At 39.2% G+C, this 18,449-nt stretch overlaps 1 protein-coding gene across 4 annotated transcripts in view; it reads left to right on the forward strand.

Annotated features, from left to right (window-relative positions):
- Window positions 1-1,859: 1,859 nt before the first annotated feature.
- AKT2 (AKT serine/threonine kinase 2) overlaps window positions 1,860-18,449 on the forward strand; it is a 147,275-nt gene continuing 130,685 nt past the window's right edge. For 3 of the 4 annotated variants that reach the window (XM_029571068.1, XM_029571067.1, XM_029571070.1), the window contains exon 1: window positions 1,868-2,218. The gene's annotated coding sequence lies outside the window, so the exon portion shown is untranslated. Of the gene's footprint in view, window positions 2,219-18,449 lie in introns of all 4 variants that reach the window. The other variant, XM_029571073.1, reaches the window with a different exon arrangement.

Consider the following 18,449-nt stretch of genomic DNA (forward strand, 5'->3'; position numbering starts at 1 on the left):
GAAAGTTCTTTTTCACTCAACACACAATTAAACTCTGGAATTTGTTGCCAGAAGATGTGGTTAGTGCAGTTAGTGTAGCTGGGTTCAAAAAAGGTTTGGATAAGTTCATTACCTGCTATTAAGTTGACTTAGAAAATAGCCACTGCTATTACTAGCAACGGTAACATGGAATAGACTTAGTTTTTGGGATTTTTGCCAGGTTCTTATGGCCTGGATTGGCCACTGTTGGAAACAGGATGCTAGGCTTGATGGACCCTTGGTCTGACCCAGCATGGCAATTTCTTATGTTCTTATGTTGTTTCACGGCAGACTTGCTCATACAAAGCGACTGCCCCACAGCCTACCACGCGGCATCTGAGCAAAGCCTGAGAGCGGGGCCTAGCCAAAAGGCTGCTCAAACCCCCCCCCCCCCCGAAGCTGCCGTGGAGACACTAATGGATGTCGGATCGGTGTGCCGAGGCTCAGAGACCAGAAGGGGAATGGAATCTCTCACTTTTTAAAAAATATATTTACTCTTTATCTGAGCTAAGCTAGTCCCGCCCGAGTATAGAGTTGGTCTCTGGCTGAAGGAGAGAAGCAAAGGCTTTCACTGCCATACTTGGCTTCCTACACCTGCTAGCTTCTCACCTGTTTCTTTGTCTACAGCTAAGTCCATGCCGGAAAACCAGCTACCAGATCGAGGCACTCTACTGTGGGAGGGGTCCATACATTTCACCTCAGGAAATGAGGGAGGGACCATAAGCTATCACCAAAGAAGAGCAGGGCAAATTAATTTTCTTCTTTTCTTTTTTTTTTTATAAGCAATCCCTAGTAGGGAGATGCACATTATCCATTTGCTGGAGACAGAGGATACTGGCAGGCTGTTGGTGCAGGGGTATATATATACCATGACGTCAGCTTGTGCCATCTCCATCTGCTGGTAGAGGTGCATAACTCACTGGTCATGGATTAACCTGGCTCAATGCTAAGAGCCAGGTTAATCCATGACCAGTGCTTCTTGACTGTAAGCAGGGTTCTCTATTGCGGAGCTGGATAAATTAGTTCTCCTTAATACTTGCCTGCTCTGCCTGGAGAGTAACCTACTTCCCTACTAGAAGAGAGTGAGGGGCTCATGAGACTGGTGTCATGTATACCAAATTCATGCTGCTGTTTAAATGGAACCCTGTTTACATGTCAGCATATTTGCTGTCCTAGGTCTACCACATATTACTGTACTATTTTTTTTGTCATTTCTATTGAAACTGCACAATCTCTTAATATAACCTGCCCCAGGCCTGGACTTAGAATGCCTATCGCACAACCCGCCATAGGTCTGCTGCCTCTACCACCTTATCACGCTGCATTCCCCATATCCCCTTCACTCTACCACTGCCATAATAATGTAATTTGTGCGTAACTTGTACATTCGGCTACCATCATGCTCTTCCTTTATCAGAGATGCACTTATTGAAAGGAGCCCGTAGCTATTGAAAACTAATCGAAGCATGCGTTGTTAGTCCATTAACAGTTTTTTTTCATGTATTGGATTTTATTTCCTCCACGTTCACATGAATCTAACATAGCATCCACCCTGCTTTATTCAAAATAATTAAAACGATAATTATACGATTTATGAATTCCACTTTCTTTCTCCAAACAGAAATTCTCCCATCAGCGAACAGTGCACAAAGCTAAAGGCGGGGCAAAGCCTCGGTTGAATAAAGTTTGCGTCACTTCCGCTTTGAAGTTAGCGTTCTTTCCTGAGCCCCCACTTCCCCACTCACCTTGTCAAGTTCCGACCAATGGCTGAGGAGCCGGAGAGACTGGGCGGTGGCAGACACCAAGGCGTCTCTTTATGCGAGGGGTAGTGGGTCTCCTGTTGTGTGCGCAGGCGCGCGATACGTAGAGAGCAAACGCGAGCGCCACGGAGAATTAAGGAGGTGCGAGAGTTTGAAGGGCGGTCGGCCGGGTGCTCGCGCTTGCTCGGTGATTTTGTGTGTGGAGAAGGCGCGCGTGGTGGCGGCTGTTGTAACAGCGTGTGAAACCGAGGGAGCTCCTAGTTCTGCTCTCCCCTCCTCTATCTCCCGTTGACGGGAGAGAAGGGAGATCTCGGAGCCGCCCGAGGCAGTCACACAGCCCCCAAGCCACGGAAGACATAAGACTGGAGGGGAAGCGCTGGGCCCGGCCTCTGTGTGAGAGACAGACAGCCACGGAAAGGCCGCGGCGACGACTGCTCTAGGTAAGAGAGAAGGAGGGCTGAGGTTTGGGGCCCCGGCAACAGGGGATAGAAACCTGACATGCGGCCCAGTGAGGAGGCAGCTTGCAGGGTGGTCCTGGCACGATAAGTCTCCTTTTCCTCTCTGTGTTTGATATTATATAAATATTGGTAAGATATATTCACACACGTGTAATCTGAATGGGTACATATGTAAATGAACTGTGTGTGTGAAAAGTATATATCAAATCGTGTATGTAGATGTGTGCGCTAATGTGTTATTAGTGCCTGTATGTAGATTTGTGTGTACACATATGTGTTTAACATTTTTGTTAAACATTATTCGCTTTCTAAATGTACATGTGAGGTCCTTTTTCTCTTATTACTATTCTTTTACTAGCCCTGTACTGTTTTCCACTGACTTGCAAAATCTACTGGTGTTCTCCTTACACGCTGTATAGAAAACTAAAATAATTTGCAAGAAGACAGCACATCATGGAGTAAATAAATGATTATTGAGTTTTGGGTGAGGGGCGTTATATTTTAATTAATATCACTGCAGTGATTCTCGGTTAAGTCTTGATTCACTGTGTTTACTTAAGAAATCCTATTTTCTGTAGAGGATGACACTCATCAGAAGTAGGATGTTAGATTAATGGGAGGTTCAAGTCATAGCTCTCCACCCTCTTTTGTTTATTGATGATAATGTTGGACTTTATTTTATCTTAAAAGTTTAACTTGAGTTCATGAATGTATCTGTGATGGGAGTAGATATATAGATGTATATAGGTATTTTAGTATTCCATATGGTCTACTGCTGAGCAAGTTACTTGGAGTATTTAATTTCCTTTAGGAAACTGTCTTTCTGGCTGTGTATGATTTTTACTTCTTGATTTTATGCCTTTGATAGTTTGTCCTTTATATGTATATTTTTGTATGAATTTGTGACTTTTGGTAAGAAGAATTGAGATCTTATTCTTGCTGATCATGGGTGACATCTCAGGAAAGGCAAAAAGTGTGATTATATGGAAATTTTATTTCATATTTACATTTTTGAAACACTATTCTAATAAGCTTCTCAGTGATGTATAACAAAATGAATACAGAGTAACATGACAAGCACGTAAAATGTAAAACATACAATAATGATTTAAGAATAATATGTTGTATAAAATAAACTGTAATGTACAGTATTTCCACAATTAGAATTCCTAGACAATGCAAAGGTCAATACCAAAAATTAATCTTAGTCATGAACAGGGAGAACAAATTATGTGCAGTAAAATAATCTTGCCATAAAATACGTCTTTTAACTAGTTGTCCTATGGATGGTCTTTTGTTTAGAAGATGTGTTAAAATACTCAGAACTTTCTATTTTTTTTTGTTTATTTTGATCTGTCTGTGCAGAGTCATTGATCAATAAGAAATCAGCTGTTGTGAACCTCTTGCAACCTGCCTCCTCTTTGTAATATTCACCGTAACTGTTTCATGATCTGGGTAGTTAAATTAATTGCAGATATTCTTAAAAATAAGAAATCTTTGTATAATTTTATTTTAAGTCTATTTTGATTGCTCAAATTAAGATGTTCCTATACCATGGGTCTGTTTGACCATGTGACTAGTGTAAATATATCTATTTAAAAGATCAGGTGACATCACTTTTGTATGTGGAAATTGCAGAGTTCTAGGGTTCATTTGTACTGCTAAAATTGTTTTTTGGGGGGAAGAGTTCTTTGTCTTCGAAGGCATAGCATTGTATTAATCTGAGTGAGTCAACATTGTATATAAAATTGTGGAACTTCTTCAGGTTCTGGTCACAAACCTACAAATTACTGTGTGTCCTTAAGCAAAATCTCTTTTGACACTTTATGTGCTAGGATATTTTTATTTCTTTGTGAAAATGCAGCAATTTGTGCTTTAGATACATAACATGTCAAATTGTCAATAACTTTCTTTTTTTTTTTATGCTGTATTATCCTAAGTAGTCAATTTTATTACTTAAGAATAGACTATAGCTATGCAGTGGATAGATATTTAACTAGGTATATAATATCAAAAGCTTTATGAATTATTTTCTAGCCAGAAACTGTACTGTTCTCTAAAAAAAAAAAAAAAAAAAAAAGCAGGTGAGTTCTGAGGCCTTCGCTTTCTATAGCAGAAAGTTAAATATATTTCTAACCTACATATATATTGTTTAGGTCTAGTTCATTTTTGGTGTCCATAGACCTAGGCTCTTTTTTTTTTTCTCTGTTTGTACAGTATACTCTAGTATTTCTTTTCAGTCATGGTATGAGTAACATGAACGGAATGTGTTATTTTTCTTCTTAAGAATTTCCCTGGTGGAAGGCCTTAGGCAGTTTTATGTTTTGTTGCTGTTTTTGGATTGTAACCTCGGAAATGGTAGTGATCATGGCAAGATTTTTAGATTTCCTGGAGAGAGGGAGAGGTGTTAAAATATGTGAGGAAATATCTTTCTAGTGAGAGTTGCCCTTACAGCTTGAGAGAAAACTGTGATAGTTATGGAGTTCTTAAAGCATTTTAATTTTAGTAGTTTTTTACCTTCTTATAAAACTAGATTTAGATTTTGTAACTTAAAAATATCAATTTTAAACACTAGAATTTGTAAATGGAGGAATTTACAACAATGTATGCTCTGCAATCAGCCATGGAAATGAAACTTTGTTCTCAGAATGACTTTATCTTGTGGCAATGACTTGTTTCATCTCAATCAGATTTTGCCTTTTTTAGATGTGGCCAGTTCAGTGGCTGTCTGGTTAGTGTTTGGCACTGCCAAGCATTAGAATTAATTTCTGGTTCAGGTTCTTGATTCTCAAAACAACCAGGTTTGTGAGGTATTACTGAAGCAATATGAGTCTGAGGTGGGTGAGCTGGGGGGGTTACTGGATTGGTGATGCATTGACTGGCTAAAGAGCAGTATTCAAAGTAGCTCATAGGCAGCTGCATCCATAAGAACATAAGTTGCCATACTGGGTCAGACCAAGGGTCCATCAAGCCCAGCATTCTATTTCCAACAGTGGCCAATCCAGGCAACAAGTACCTGGCAAGTACCCCAAAATTAAACATATCCCATGCCACTGATGCTAGTAATAACAGTGGCTGTTTTCAAAGTCAACTTGTGATGGTACCTACCGTAGCTTAACGACAGTATAGAAAAGATTTTAAATAAATAAATAGCCGCTAATGGATTTCTCCTCCAAGAACTTATCCAAACCTTTTTTAAACCCAGCTATACTGCACTAACCACATCCCCTGGCAACAAATTCCAGAGTTTAATTGTGTGTTGAGTGAGAGAATTTTCTCCGATTAGTTTTAAATGTGCTACATGCTAGCTTCATGGAGTGCCCCCTAGTCCTATTATCTGAAAGAGAGTAAATAACCGATTTGACATTTACCCGTTCTAGACCTCCCATGATTTTAATGGCCTATCATATCCCCCATCAGCCATCTCTTCTCCAAGCTGAACAGCCCTAACCTCTTTTTAGTCTTTCCTCATAGGGGAGCTGTTCCATTCCCTTTATCATTTCGGTCGCCATTCTCTGTACCTTATCCATCGCAACTATATCTTTTTTGAGATGCGGTGACCAGAATTGCACAAAGGTGCGATCTCACCATGGAGTGATAGAGGCATTATCATATTTTTCGTTTTATTCACCGTTCCCTTCCTAATATTCTTTGCTTTTTTGACTGCCGCAGCACACTGAGCTGACTATTTCAATGTATTATCCACTATGATGCCTAGATCTTTCCTGGGTGGTAGGTTCCATATTAGGAGCTAACATCGTGTAACTACAGCATGGTTGGTGCAGTACATGACCTCCTTTAATATGAAGATGTGAAAGAAAACAGGAATAGGTCAGGCAGTTACAGAGCAGAGGGAAAGGAATATGCAGAGTTACAGAGGAAGGTAAAAATGAAGTCTTTGTCAGAATTTGTGAATATGGGATTTACATAGACAATCATTTTGTCTCTTTCTTGCCAAAATATCAACATAGCATCACTTCAAGGGGATATAATCTAAAACTTCATATTTTAATTTGTCATTCTTGCCTTTTCTGACATTTTGCAAATGTCTTAAATCATTTTCAGACACACACTAATATTTTTGTTACTGGTAATGTGATTGATTTATTTCATGAGTGTCCAAATTTTAGGCAAAGGTCATCACTGGCAATAAGTAACGTAGCTGCAGCAGGGCCATGTGATCCTGTTTATTTTGTGCTGTGGGAGTGGGGATGTTTGGTTTTGCTAGCCTTGCACTTGATGTAAACCTGTAGTTATCTTTCTTTGTAGTATGGAGGGAAAAGGATAGCCTCCCATGATTTTGTCTTGACAAACTCACACACCGATGCAATAAGGACACGCGCTAAAACGGGCGCTTGATTTGAGCATCCGTTTTCCTAATGCATGCCTAGCCACGTCTCCTGGGCACCTGATGCAATATTTAAATGAGATATTGCATTAAAAAGGATGCACTAGGGAAGAATTGTGCGTCCCTAATGCTTAAATGCATTGATTGCCCAGGAGACGCAGATGTGCGTGTGTTTGAAAAATGGTCGAGCATCCGTTTTTTTTTTTTGTGTTTTTTTTTATCCCGCTTCAGGTTGATTTCGCCCAATATACACGCATATTATACATGCACAATAGTAAGGGGCAAAATCGGCTGGGAGTGTCTGTTGTGTATCCAAATTCCCCCCCCCCCCCCCATCAAGCCATTACATTATATCATTAATATGCAAGCAGTGGTTTGAAGTATCACAACAATACTGTTCGGAGGAACCACAGAAGACAGTATCTTTTTTTTTTTGGTTTTTTTTTTTTAATTTCTTCTAAGCCCTTGACTTGTGGATTGGTTTAATGCCAACTCCAGGGCTGGACTTAAATTTGCTGCCTTAAAAAGTGTGCGTTGGGTGCCAGTGATTTTCTGCATTGGGGGGTAATAGCTAATAGCCTCATCTACATGCAATTTACATGTGATGAGCGCTATCGGCTATGTATTTGGGCACGCGTTTTGAATTTACTTATCTCCTTATTGCATCGGGTGCTAGTCTAGCGCATCCAAAACGCATGTAAACCTGTGAGCTAGGCTGTTTGGATGGCAGCCAGAAAATATTCCGATAAATACATATTTATCCAAACATTCTCTTTTGTTGTTAGGATTACAGTAATTCTATAGTGGATTATAGTCCACTTCACACTTGATTTCCTTCAGTGTTTGTTACCCTTGGACACTGATGACAAGGTAGGAGGAGCAACAGATATTTAGTTCTGTGTCTGAAATAGAAATAGTTTAAATGTCAAAGCATAAGAAAATAGTGCATTCCTTCCATTCACATTGCATTTTTTAACCACTATTATTCTGTTGATTACAAAATTTGGTTGGAGGATCCCATAGATTTGTTCTGTGTGTATGTACAGAGAAAGATTGATTGGAAGATGGGTTCATGTCCTTACCGTATCTTGTGATAGTGGATCTCCAAATGTGCTTACTCCTGGGACATGAGTAAGCTTACATGTTGTTGCTTTCTAGGAAATAGTCTTGGAATCATAAATAATGTAGCAAGTGTAACAGTTCTCCACTCCTAGGTTTTAAAATCAAATATTTTAAAATTTTATACATGAGAGAAATAGTCAAGAGAGAAGATCAATTTTGGATTACTGTACTTCTGCATTTTTAGCAATTTCTAAGAAGACACATGACAGACACAATTTCATAATGTTTGGTTTCTCCTCCTCTGTAATGCTTTATTTTGTACTCTCTGCCTTTGTACAATTTATATAGGTATTTTTGTGTCCACTTCCCCTGTACTGCTAACAAGGTGTTAATGCATTGTGTTAAAGGAGAAACCCTCGTGGTGTTTTCTGGTTTCTGTGTGTGTGTGTGAAATGTGATAGCTTTTGAATTCAGGCAGCCTACCATGCTGTCTGTGTTTGCAATCTTTTATTTTTCCGGAGCAGCCTATGGGCTCCATGTCTGTGTGATGAGAGGTTTTACAGGATGGCTACTCTTGGAAAATTATTCATCCTGGTAAATATTTCCATCTACAGAATAAAGAGCTATATGAAGGCATGACCTTTTTCCTTACCGAAGGTTTGCAGCATTCTTTTTATTTGCTATATAAAGGGTGAAAACTTGACACACAATTGAGCAGAAAGTAGATTTTTGAACTTTCTTAGTTTCTGCCCCTCTTCATTTGCTTTCATGGGATGACTCTAGACTGTGTGATTGTATACTAACATCAGACAAAGTGTGTGGTCTGAGCTATTTAGGACTAAATGCCTTGTGGGAGCATTGTCTTCACATTGGTATGTAAACCATCATTCCTGAACCTACTTGTGTGGTATAAATTATATGTACCTTTCACTAGGATCCTAAAGAATTGGCATAGAATGAGAAATGTCTTCCTTTTTGACCCAGACTTTGAGTGGTAATAAAGCATTTGCTTTAATATGCAATCAGAGGTGCAGAATCAAAAAGCAATCTTGGGAAAAAAGAGCATGTTGGATGGGTGCATTTTTCGTGGAGAGTGGCATTCCTGCTGTTGCTGGCAGACCGTTGGATTTTTCTAAATCAAAAGAAGTAATTTGCTGTGAAGTACATCTTGCTTAAGTAAGAAAAAAATATTGGGTTGCATATACCAGTTTTTGTGGGAAGCATTGATGACGACAAGACTTCACAATGGTAGCTCTTCTGCAGTCCATAGCATTAAATAGAAGCATAGAAAATGGTAAATATAAACATCATATGGCCTTGATCCATTCTGCTCATCCACAGCTCCTGATCAGTTATTTAGGCCTTTCCTCTCCCTCCGAGGTCCTCTGTGCTTATCTTGTGCTCTTTTGAATTCTGGTACTGATCTTAGAAACAGAAACATGTTGGAAGAAAGACCATATTGCCTATCTAGTATGCCCATCCATACCAGCTACTCAGCTCCACAATACCTGCTGCTTCTTTAGAGCTCCCATGTATTTATCCCATATGCTTTCTTCAATTCGGATACTGTCCTAGTCTCCACCACTTCCACTGGGAGTTTGTTGCATGCATTCACCACTGTCTTTGTAAAGAAATATTTCCTTAAATCACTTCTGAATCTACACCCTTTCACATTTATCCCATGATTGCTTGTTTTAGAGCCTCCTTTGTGTTGAAAGAGACCAGCCTCTTGTGCATGGAAACTTTGGATGTATTTACATTTCTTTTCTCCCCTATTCTTCCTTTCCTCTGGGGAATACATGTTTAGATCTTTAAATCTGTCCCCATATAATTTAGAATGAAGACATCTGACCATTTTAGTAACCATTCTGTGGACCAATTTCAATTGGTTTATATCCTTTTGAAGGTGCAGTCTCCAGAACTGTACACTAAATGAGGCTTCATCAGAGACTTATTCAGAGGCATTATCATGTCCCCTTTCCTGCTGGCTGTTCAACTTCCTGTGCATCCAAGCATCCTTCTGCATTCGCTGTCCATCTTACCTACCTGTTTGGCCTCGTTAAAATCATCAGATATACTCATGCCCAGATCATGCTTTTTTTTTGTGCTTAGAATTTCCTCCCCTATGCTGTACTGCTTCTTTGTTTTTTTGTAGCTGAAATGCATTTCTTTGCGTTTTTTGTCATTACAGTTTAGCTTCCAGACTCTAGACCAGGCGTGCCAATTCTGCTCCTCAAGAGCCACAGACAGGTCAGGTTTTTCAGGATATCCATAATGAATATACACAAGAGAGAGTTGCATTCACTGCCTTCATTGTTTACAAATCTATTTTGTGTATATTCATTGTAGGTTTCCTGAAAAACCTGGTCTGTTTGTGGCCCTTGAGGACTGGAATTATCCACCCTGCTCTAGACCATTCCTCAAGCTTTGATAAAACCCAACTCTTGTTTTCCATACCTTCTTATCTACCTTGTTGCAGATTTTGGTGTTATCTACTAAAAGACAAACTTTCCCCAACAATCTTTCTGCAAAGTTGCTTAAAAAAATGTTGAAAAGAACTGGTCCAAGTACCAATCCCAGTGGCATACCTCTAGTAATGCTCCTCTTCTCAGAGTAAACTCCATTTACCACTATATCCTTCATTGCCTTCCAGTCAGTCAAATTAGGGCCCATACCAAAGCCACTCAATTTATTTATAAATCACCTATGCAGACTTGTGTTAAAAGCCTTACTGGAGCCAAGTACACGACATCTAGCTCGCTCTCTCCTGATCCATTTGTCCATTCACCCAATCAGAGAAATTGATCAGTTTCTTCTGACAAGACCTACTTCTACACTTCCTGATTCTGTAGTCCATTGGTTTCCAGAAACTACACTATAATGGAACCAATGCTAAAACAGATGAATTTGCTCACCACAGAGTTCCTTTTGTGAAGGGGAATCTCCAGTTCTCTGGAACTACTCCCAACTCTAAAGAAGCATTGAAAAGGTTATTGCCTTCACCATCTCCACAGGTTTGCTCTTCCATGCATTCACCACCCTTTCTGTAAAGAAATATTTTTCTTACATTACTCCTGAGCCTTCCCCCTTTTCACTTTCATTCCAGTACCTCATTTCAGTTGAAAGAGGCCCATGTCCTGTGCATTTATTCCTTGGAGGTGTTTAAATGTTTCTATCATATCTTCCCTTTCTCTGCTTTCTTTTCAGGGTATATATGTTGAGAGCTTTGTCAGTCCCCATTAGTCAGTATATACGCTTTTCTACTTTCTCAGCTGCTATCCCTTCCTCCTCTAGCCATACCCCTCACTCCCGCCCCCCCCCTTCTCGCCTGCTCCCTCCCCCGCACCCTGTTTATTGTAATTTTCCTCCTTTCTCAAGTTTATTGTAAACCGACGTGATGTGCCCGCACGAACACCGGTATATTAAAAGCTGTTAAATAAAAATCTATGCAGAACAATGTAAATGGTTTGTGCTGAAATTCAAGTACACTACATCTAGTGCTCCCCCTGATCTAACTCTGTGGCCACCCAGTCAAAGAAATTGATTATATTTATCTGAAAAGATCTACCTCTGATAAAACCATGCTGCCTTAGCTCCTGTAATCTATTGGCTTCCAGTCTCTGTACTATCCTCTGTTTTAGCAGTGACTGTAAGTTTAATTGTTTTACTTAGTATATGTTGTACTCCCTTAAGTTCTGTCAATTGTATGTATTTTAATTTTATTATGCATGTCTATTGTTATCTGCTAAGATTCATGGGGGCTGATGTAATATTTGTGTGTAGAAAAACAGGCGCTCAACATCGAGTTTGCCCAGTCACCTCTCCTGGGCAGGCAATGCAATATTTAAATGAGGGGTTCCGCTAAAAAGGAGACTCTAAGGAAAACTGCATCCTTCCTCGACATTGGGCACTCAGGAGAGGTGGTTGTCAGTGTGGATTGGGAAAATGGACGCTCAATATTAGCATCCGCTTTCTCCCACTACCGGTACAAGATCCACTGCCTGGACTGTGTATCTTGTGCATTGGGTGCCCAGAATTATTATTATGCATTTATTTATTTATTTTTACCTGAGTCGTGTTTTGTTTTGTTTTTTTAACCGGAATCTGCTTTTTGTGGTTTCTCTTACTTAATATCGCGATGATAAAATAGGAGGAATCACAGAAAACAAGATTTTTTTTGTTTATCAATAAGCCCTTCAGCATGGCATACCTTTTACGCCAGCCCCAGGTTGCAATTTTCACATTGGCCGCACGGGAAACTTTTGGCATCACGGATATTAGCTAATATCCTTATCTGCATGGAACTTACATGTGATGAGCACTATTAGCTACTCGATGATGGTTCGGATGTGCGTTTTGGACGCGTTAAACCCTGATTGCATCCGTGCTTATGGACACACTTCCAAAATGTGAGTCCAATTGCATGTTAAGCCTTGTGCTAGCTGCAGCACATGTTATTGCATCAGCTCCTTGATTAGCAAACTACAAAGTTTTAAAATAATTAAATACTTGCCACTGAGGTCACACTATCCGGCCTGTAGTTTTCATACTCCTCCCTTACTTTAAATTTAATTGCTCACCTTTTCCAAGTTACAATTCAGGTACTGTAGCTTATTTTTTTTTGTGAAGAGAAGTGAAATTGCCCAACAAAAATTTCTGTTCAGTGTTCACCAAGAAAGGGCTTGGAGTAGAATCACTGAAAATTGCCTCAAATAGGAAAGGAAGTGAGGTAGACAATTTTTAGAAGACTTGTGTTCACAAAGAGCTAGCAAAACTTAAAAGTTATTAAAGCATTAGTGTTAAGCTAATCTAGGAAAGCTCTGGCAGCTATGCTTTCTAACCTTTTCAACACTTCTTTAAAGTCAGTGGTATAAGGACTGGAAACGGGCAAAGATTGCTTTTTTCCTTATCTGCCTCTGTATTTTCCCCCCTTCCATCGCTTTTAAATCTTAGAATCCGTGCAAAAAGACCATCTCTAGCTTGTGTCCCTAGACAGCCAGTTGACCTTTTTTTTTTTTTTTTCCCCCCCAGCTTCAGATACCAGAAACTTAGTTCTTGAATATAAAAACTTCTATTAGATTGAACAATATAGCACACACTGAAAATGAGAAGGCACCAAGAGTAGCTGCAGAGATTGAAGAGCCTGATACAGCTGTGATAAGTTTTCTCTGGAAGCCCAGTTAGTCTGAGAGAGGAAAACTGCAGCTGTGATAGAAAAAGCTATGGGTGAATGAGGGTGAAAAGTACTTTCTGAGTAGCTTGAAGAATACAAAATGAACTGCTGGTGTGCAAGAGCCTTTTCCTCAACTGAAAATACCTCCAGGCAGTAAATTGTCCCAGCTGCTTTGGGTCAAGGAACCAATAGAAAGAGGAGACTAACACAGAAAGAGAGAGCAGAACAGGAGAGGTTCTATTAGGAAGTTCAAAACATTCAAACAGCAGCAAACAACCAAGCGGGATAAAGAACTGATAGCATGCAGAAAGTCTAAGCTAAGCAATATTCAAGATGGCACAGGGTGGCAGTGTAATAAACATATAAATTCACTTTGGAGACAGAAGACTGTCCACTTGGTATCACAATACCACTATTTTAAAATATTATATAAAATCAAAGAAATATCAGGCATGCAATGGTCCGTAATGTTCAAGAATTTTCATGAGACAACAGAAGCACTGTCTCAGTGACAGGTTGATTTTCCATCAGGTACTGTTCCTATTCTCCTCTTCCTCTTTTTCACTCTCTTCTCTTGCCCCTTCTCTCTTCCTAGCTGCACCCTCGTTTTTTGTATTTTCCTCCTTTCAGTTATATTGTAAACCAGCATGATGTACCCACGAATGTCGATATATAAAAGCTAATAAATAAATAAATAAAAATAAAATGTCTTCCCTGTTCTTTATTTTGCTGTTTTTGATTTCAGCCTTGCAGATCTTTGTCATTATCAGGAAAGGTTTTCATGAGTCCTATTGGCCATTTCTTCTGTTGAGCTCATCCATCTTTGAGTATAACAAGGTCACCTTCCTGGGAGTCTAATTTGCAAGAGTTTTGTAGTGACTCTACAGAGTTGTGAGGTAGTCATGTTTCCAGTGGCTCCAGAAGATGTTGGCAAGACTTTTTACCTGTCTCCATAATCTCTTGTAGAGCTTCTGGGTGTCGAAGTCCCCAAGTGGCACTGAATTTTCACCAGTTTTTTGTGAGAAGTGCGGCAAGAGTTGGGATGTCTGGTACCTTAGGATTAGTGGGAGTTGGAACTAAGCGTCTTGTATTGATGATAGCAGAGACTGCATCTAGAAGCATTGTTAGGACTTCATGGGTAAGATGCGTAAGTCCCAGTCTCAGAGCATAGAGTTCAGAATATGCCAAGTAACTCTAATTATATATTTCCAGACTCCACCCATGTACGAAGAATGAGGAGAATTAAAAATCCATGTACACTTTTTGTTTTTAAATTTTTTTCCTGACAGGTACCTATTAATATTACAAACACAATATGGCTTAATTACCTCATGTATCATTCTCTAATAATATAAGGAATAAATAGTGGTCCTCATGTTTGGAGGCGGGGGGGGGGGGGGGGTTCTGAGGTACCTATTAATAGCAGAACTGCTAAAATCTTCTGAGTTGATTTTCAGTTCTCTGCAGGCTCCACCAAAGTTGGTTCCACAGTCAGAATAGAGTTGTTTGGCAGGTCCCCTGATAGAGAAGAACCTTCAAAGGGTATTTATGAAGCTGGAGGTATCCATGGACACTCTAACTTCAATGTGAACAGCATGAGTGCTCTAATATGTGAACATCACAGCCCATTTTGCTGTTTGTGAATTCTCTTCTTGTTGTGAACTGACAGACCATGGTCCAAAGACAATCTAATCTTACATATGTGAAGGGTGATTCCATACTGAGTTGGTCATCTGGCAGATCTGCCATCTTCTGTTCTTGCGAATGGCCTATTAATTTGTGGGACTTGATACATTTCTGAATTGAGTGAGACATCGTTTAGTATCTATGATCCAGATTCCTGAGTCTCTGATTGTACCTTCTGTGAAGTGTCTGCTTTGGTTTGACCTGCTCATGTTGGCGTGCAAGCAGGATAGCAAAGTAATGCTGGCCAGGCATAATCAATGTTGTGTTGTTTTTTTTCCCATCAATGTCCAGTTTGACCACAGATTCTAACTAGGCCATTTTCATCAATGAAAGGTTTCAACTTCGACAACAAATAAAAAAAATCAGGGATCAACTAGTTTCCAAATGATAACAAAATATTAACTAGTTGACAAACTCAATATTTCAAAGATTTTATTGGAGATAGTGCAATGGATTATGACTTCTAAAATGGTACATTCTTTATTGAAATTCAAAACATTTTTTAACTTTTTTAGCTTTGTCATTAAATTTTAGTGAAGGGAAGACCTCTGTATTGGCACAAAATCTGATGATTTAGAAATTTACCAGCCAATTATTTCAATCACCGGTCTTGTCCCTTTTTTTTTTTTTTTACATTTTTAACTAAAAAGTTCTGTTAACAGTTCTGAGGATAATGATAGAGGAGCACTTCAGTATCAAGTTGATTTTGGTCATTGATCTGAACAAATTATTTCTGTTTAGGAAGTCTTCTCAGAAACCAGCTCTCTCAGCTGGATTGGGTTGCTGTGTGCAAAAAGTTTTGGTTACATTACCCTGTAAGCACTGCCTTTTTTGATGCGGAAAGCCTATCAGTTTGATGTTCACAGGAACCCAATCCTTAAATGGAACATTGGCTAAGTCCATCCCTTAAAAAAAATTCACCTACTCTATGAACAGCAGTTACAACAATAAAGAAATAAAGAGCAAATTTCTGTTTAAAATAGAATTGAGGAAGAGATGACTATGATGCCGTAAAAGCCAGGGATAAGTACAATCATTTTCACAGCAAGAATTAAAGTTACACAAGAACTGAACCTTTAAAATACAGACTAACCAAATATAGAATAGACCATAAAGTATGAATAGAATCATGCCGACAAACTGAACATCCAGTAATTTTAAAGAACTTGCATAAATTTGTATTTCTCAAACCCCAATTAAATATTTCAAAACATCTGATGAATAAAACATCCAATAATTTAAAAATGTTCTTATAATATTTCCAAAAAAACAATAAAATATTTCAAAACAAACATCAAATTACACCTAATATTTAAAGAAAGATAATAAGGATTACAAAATCCCCTGCTCTCCATACCTTGGATCTTTTGATTTCCAGTCACCCTGAGATTATAGTGAATTGGGGAGGTAGGGCATTCAAACTTTATCTTCTCTCTCATGTGCATGTACTCACACTCACATGTTCATGCTGTCGAACTCCATCTCTCATATACATGCCCATGCTCTCACATACACTTCTTTTCTCTTACATAGAAACATAGAAATGACGGCAGAAGAAGACCAATAGGCCCTTCCAGTCTGCCCAGCAAGCTTTCACACTTATTTTATCATACTTATCTGTTACTCCAACCTCTGAGTTCAGGACCCTTATTGGTAGCTTTTTGATTCTAATTTCCTTCCATCCCTGCCATTGATGCAGAGAGCAGTGTTGTAGCTGTATCAAAGTGAAGTATAAGGCTTAATGTTTGAGGGTAGTATCCGTCGTATCAAGCAAGTTACCCCTATGTTTGTATACTCATACTGCTCAGATCAATGCCTTGTTAGATGTTGGCTGAATGTAAATCGTATGTCTTCATCCCCCCACCCTGCTGTTGAAGTAGTGAGCTGCGCTGGATATGCATTCAAAGTGAAGTATCAGGCTTAATTTGTTAGGGGTAGTAACCGCTGCAATAAGCAAGCTACTCCCATGCTTTTGTTTACCTTTTATACACAGGGTCTCTCTCACTCATACACACATTGTGTGTGTGTACGCGTGCCTATGAGAGCCTGTGTGTGACACCCAAGCGCGCACACACATGATGCAGGTTCTCACACAGACATGTACATAGGCTCTCATAGATGCACACAAGCTTGCACACAGGCTGTCATCAGTGGCATATCTAAAATATTTGGCACCCAAGGCTGATACTTCCTTTGGCACCCCACCCCTATATATAATTTTAAAATTTCCTAAATATTTCCTAAAATATTTCAGAACAGCAAACACATCAAGAAAAGAGTGCAAGGAAGTAACTTGCTGGTGTGCCGATTACTACTTTTAACCAATAAGCCTTCATACTGTTGATGCAACTCCATCATAAATCAAAGATGGGGAAAAAAAGTAAGATGGGAGGGTTAGAATGTATAGTACTAAATAAAGAGGTAGACATAATTGGCATCTTAGATATCCGATCGAAGGTGGATAACCAATGGGACAGTACTATACCAGGGTACAAATTATATCATAATAGGGTAGATCAGTTTGTGGTGGGGATGCTTTGTTACAGATAGCATAGAGTCCAACAGGATAAAGGTTTTGCAAGAGACTAAATGCACAGTAGCATCCTTATGGATGGAAATTCCATGTGTGATTGGGAAGAGTATAGCGGTCGGGGTATACTACCATACAGATGGATGATGAAATGCTAACACAGTAGAGAAGCTAATAAATTTGGCAGCACAGCAATAATGGGAGATTTAAATTACCCTACTCACACAAGGGAGTCGGCGGTTAACCACAACATGTAATCAAAAGTACCCAAAAATGTGGAACCCAAATAACAAATCAATTGTTAGCCTAAGAAGGTGTCAGCAAGCCTTGACGTTATGTGTCACTCTCAAGCAGACACTAACCGGTCTTCTCAATCATTCACCTTCATCATAACTTTAATGCAAAAAACATATTTTTTCTATTTTTCTATTTTGTTTTTCAAAGTCAATAAAAAATGTCCTCCATTATTACTATGAAAAAAATGACTCTGATTCTTTCAAGTATGAGATGGTAAAGGAGCCCTACACGGGCCAGTGTTTCGCTTGAATAAGCTTCTTCAGGGGCGCATGGAAACACTTCAAAGTAGAGCCATAAATCTAAGATAAAATCAAATAGAGAAGGAAACATTGCATACTTGTAGGAAAGTGAAAATAGTTACTTATCTTATCTCATAACACCACAGCTACCGTTTTAAACGGGACCAAACGTCTCAACCATCTTGAAAACAAGGAAATGGAGGAACCCGAACCGAGGCTAGCGTCTCTTTAAATACGTCATTTGGATGACGTCAGCCATCAGCAATGAATGTCAAGACACCTGTCAAAAATACTGAATTCAAAAATGATCAGAGATTCAACCTAAAAAAGAATATAAATCCAGTTCACTGTTCAAACCAAAGGGATGAACAGTTTTTAAACGATAAATCCACCGCTGTTCGGACTGTAGCAATATACGTTCTCGATTACCTCCCCGCCACGATACAGGGACATGGTCAATCGCACAGAAGCGTAAATCGTCAAAAGAATGTCCCAATTCAGTACAATGAGATACTAGAGGTTCCTTAACTCTAGCAGTTCGAATATTTGAACGGTGCTCTATCATTCTAGTCTTAAGCAGACGTTTCGTTTTTCCAATGTACATTAGAGAGCACGGACATTGAATTAGATAAATAACCATAGTTGATTCACAGGTGGTATGATGTTTCAAAAATATTTTGTAGCCCGAGGGGACAATCATTTGACCTGAAATTGTCAGGGAGGAAGAACATACAGAACAGGAACTGCAGGGCTTATGTGAGCCAGATGAGATCTCTGAAGTATGTGATGTCATAGAAGTGTCAGATTTGACCAAAAAATTTTTTAAATTCATGGCACGAGAAAATGTAATACGGGGCAGTGTATTGAAAATGACATTG

Source organism: Rhinatrema bivittatum, chromosome 11, assembly GCF_901001135.1.
Source record: "Rhinatrema bivittatum chromosome 11, aRhiBiv1.1, whole genome shotgun sequence".
NCBI classification, from domain to species: domain Eukaryota; kingdom Metazoa; phylum Chordata; class Amphibia; order Gymnophiona; family Rhinatrematidae; genus Rhinatrema; species Rhinatrema bivittatum.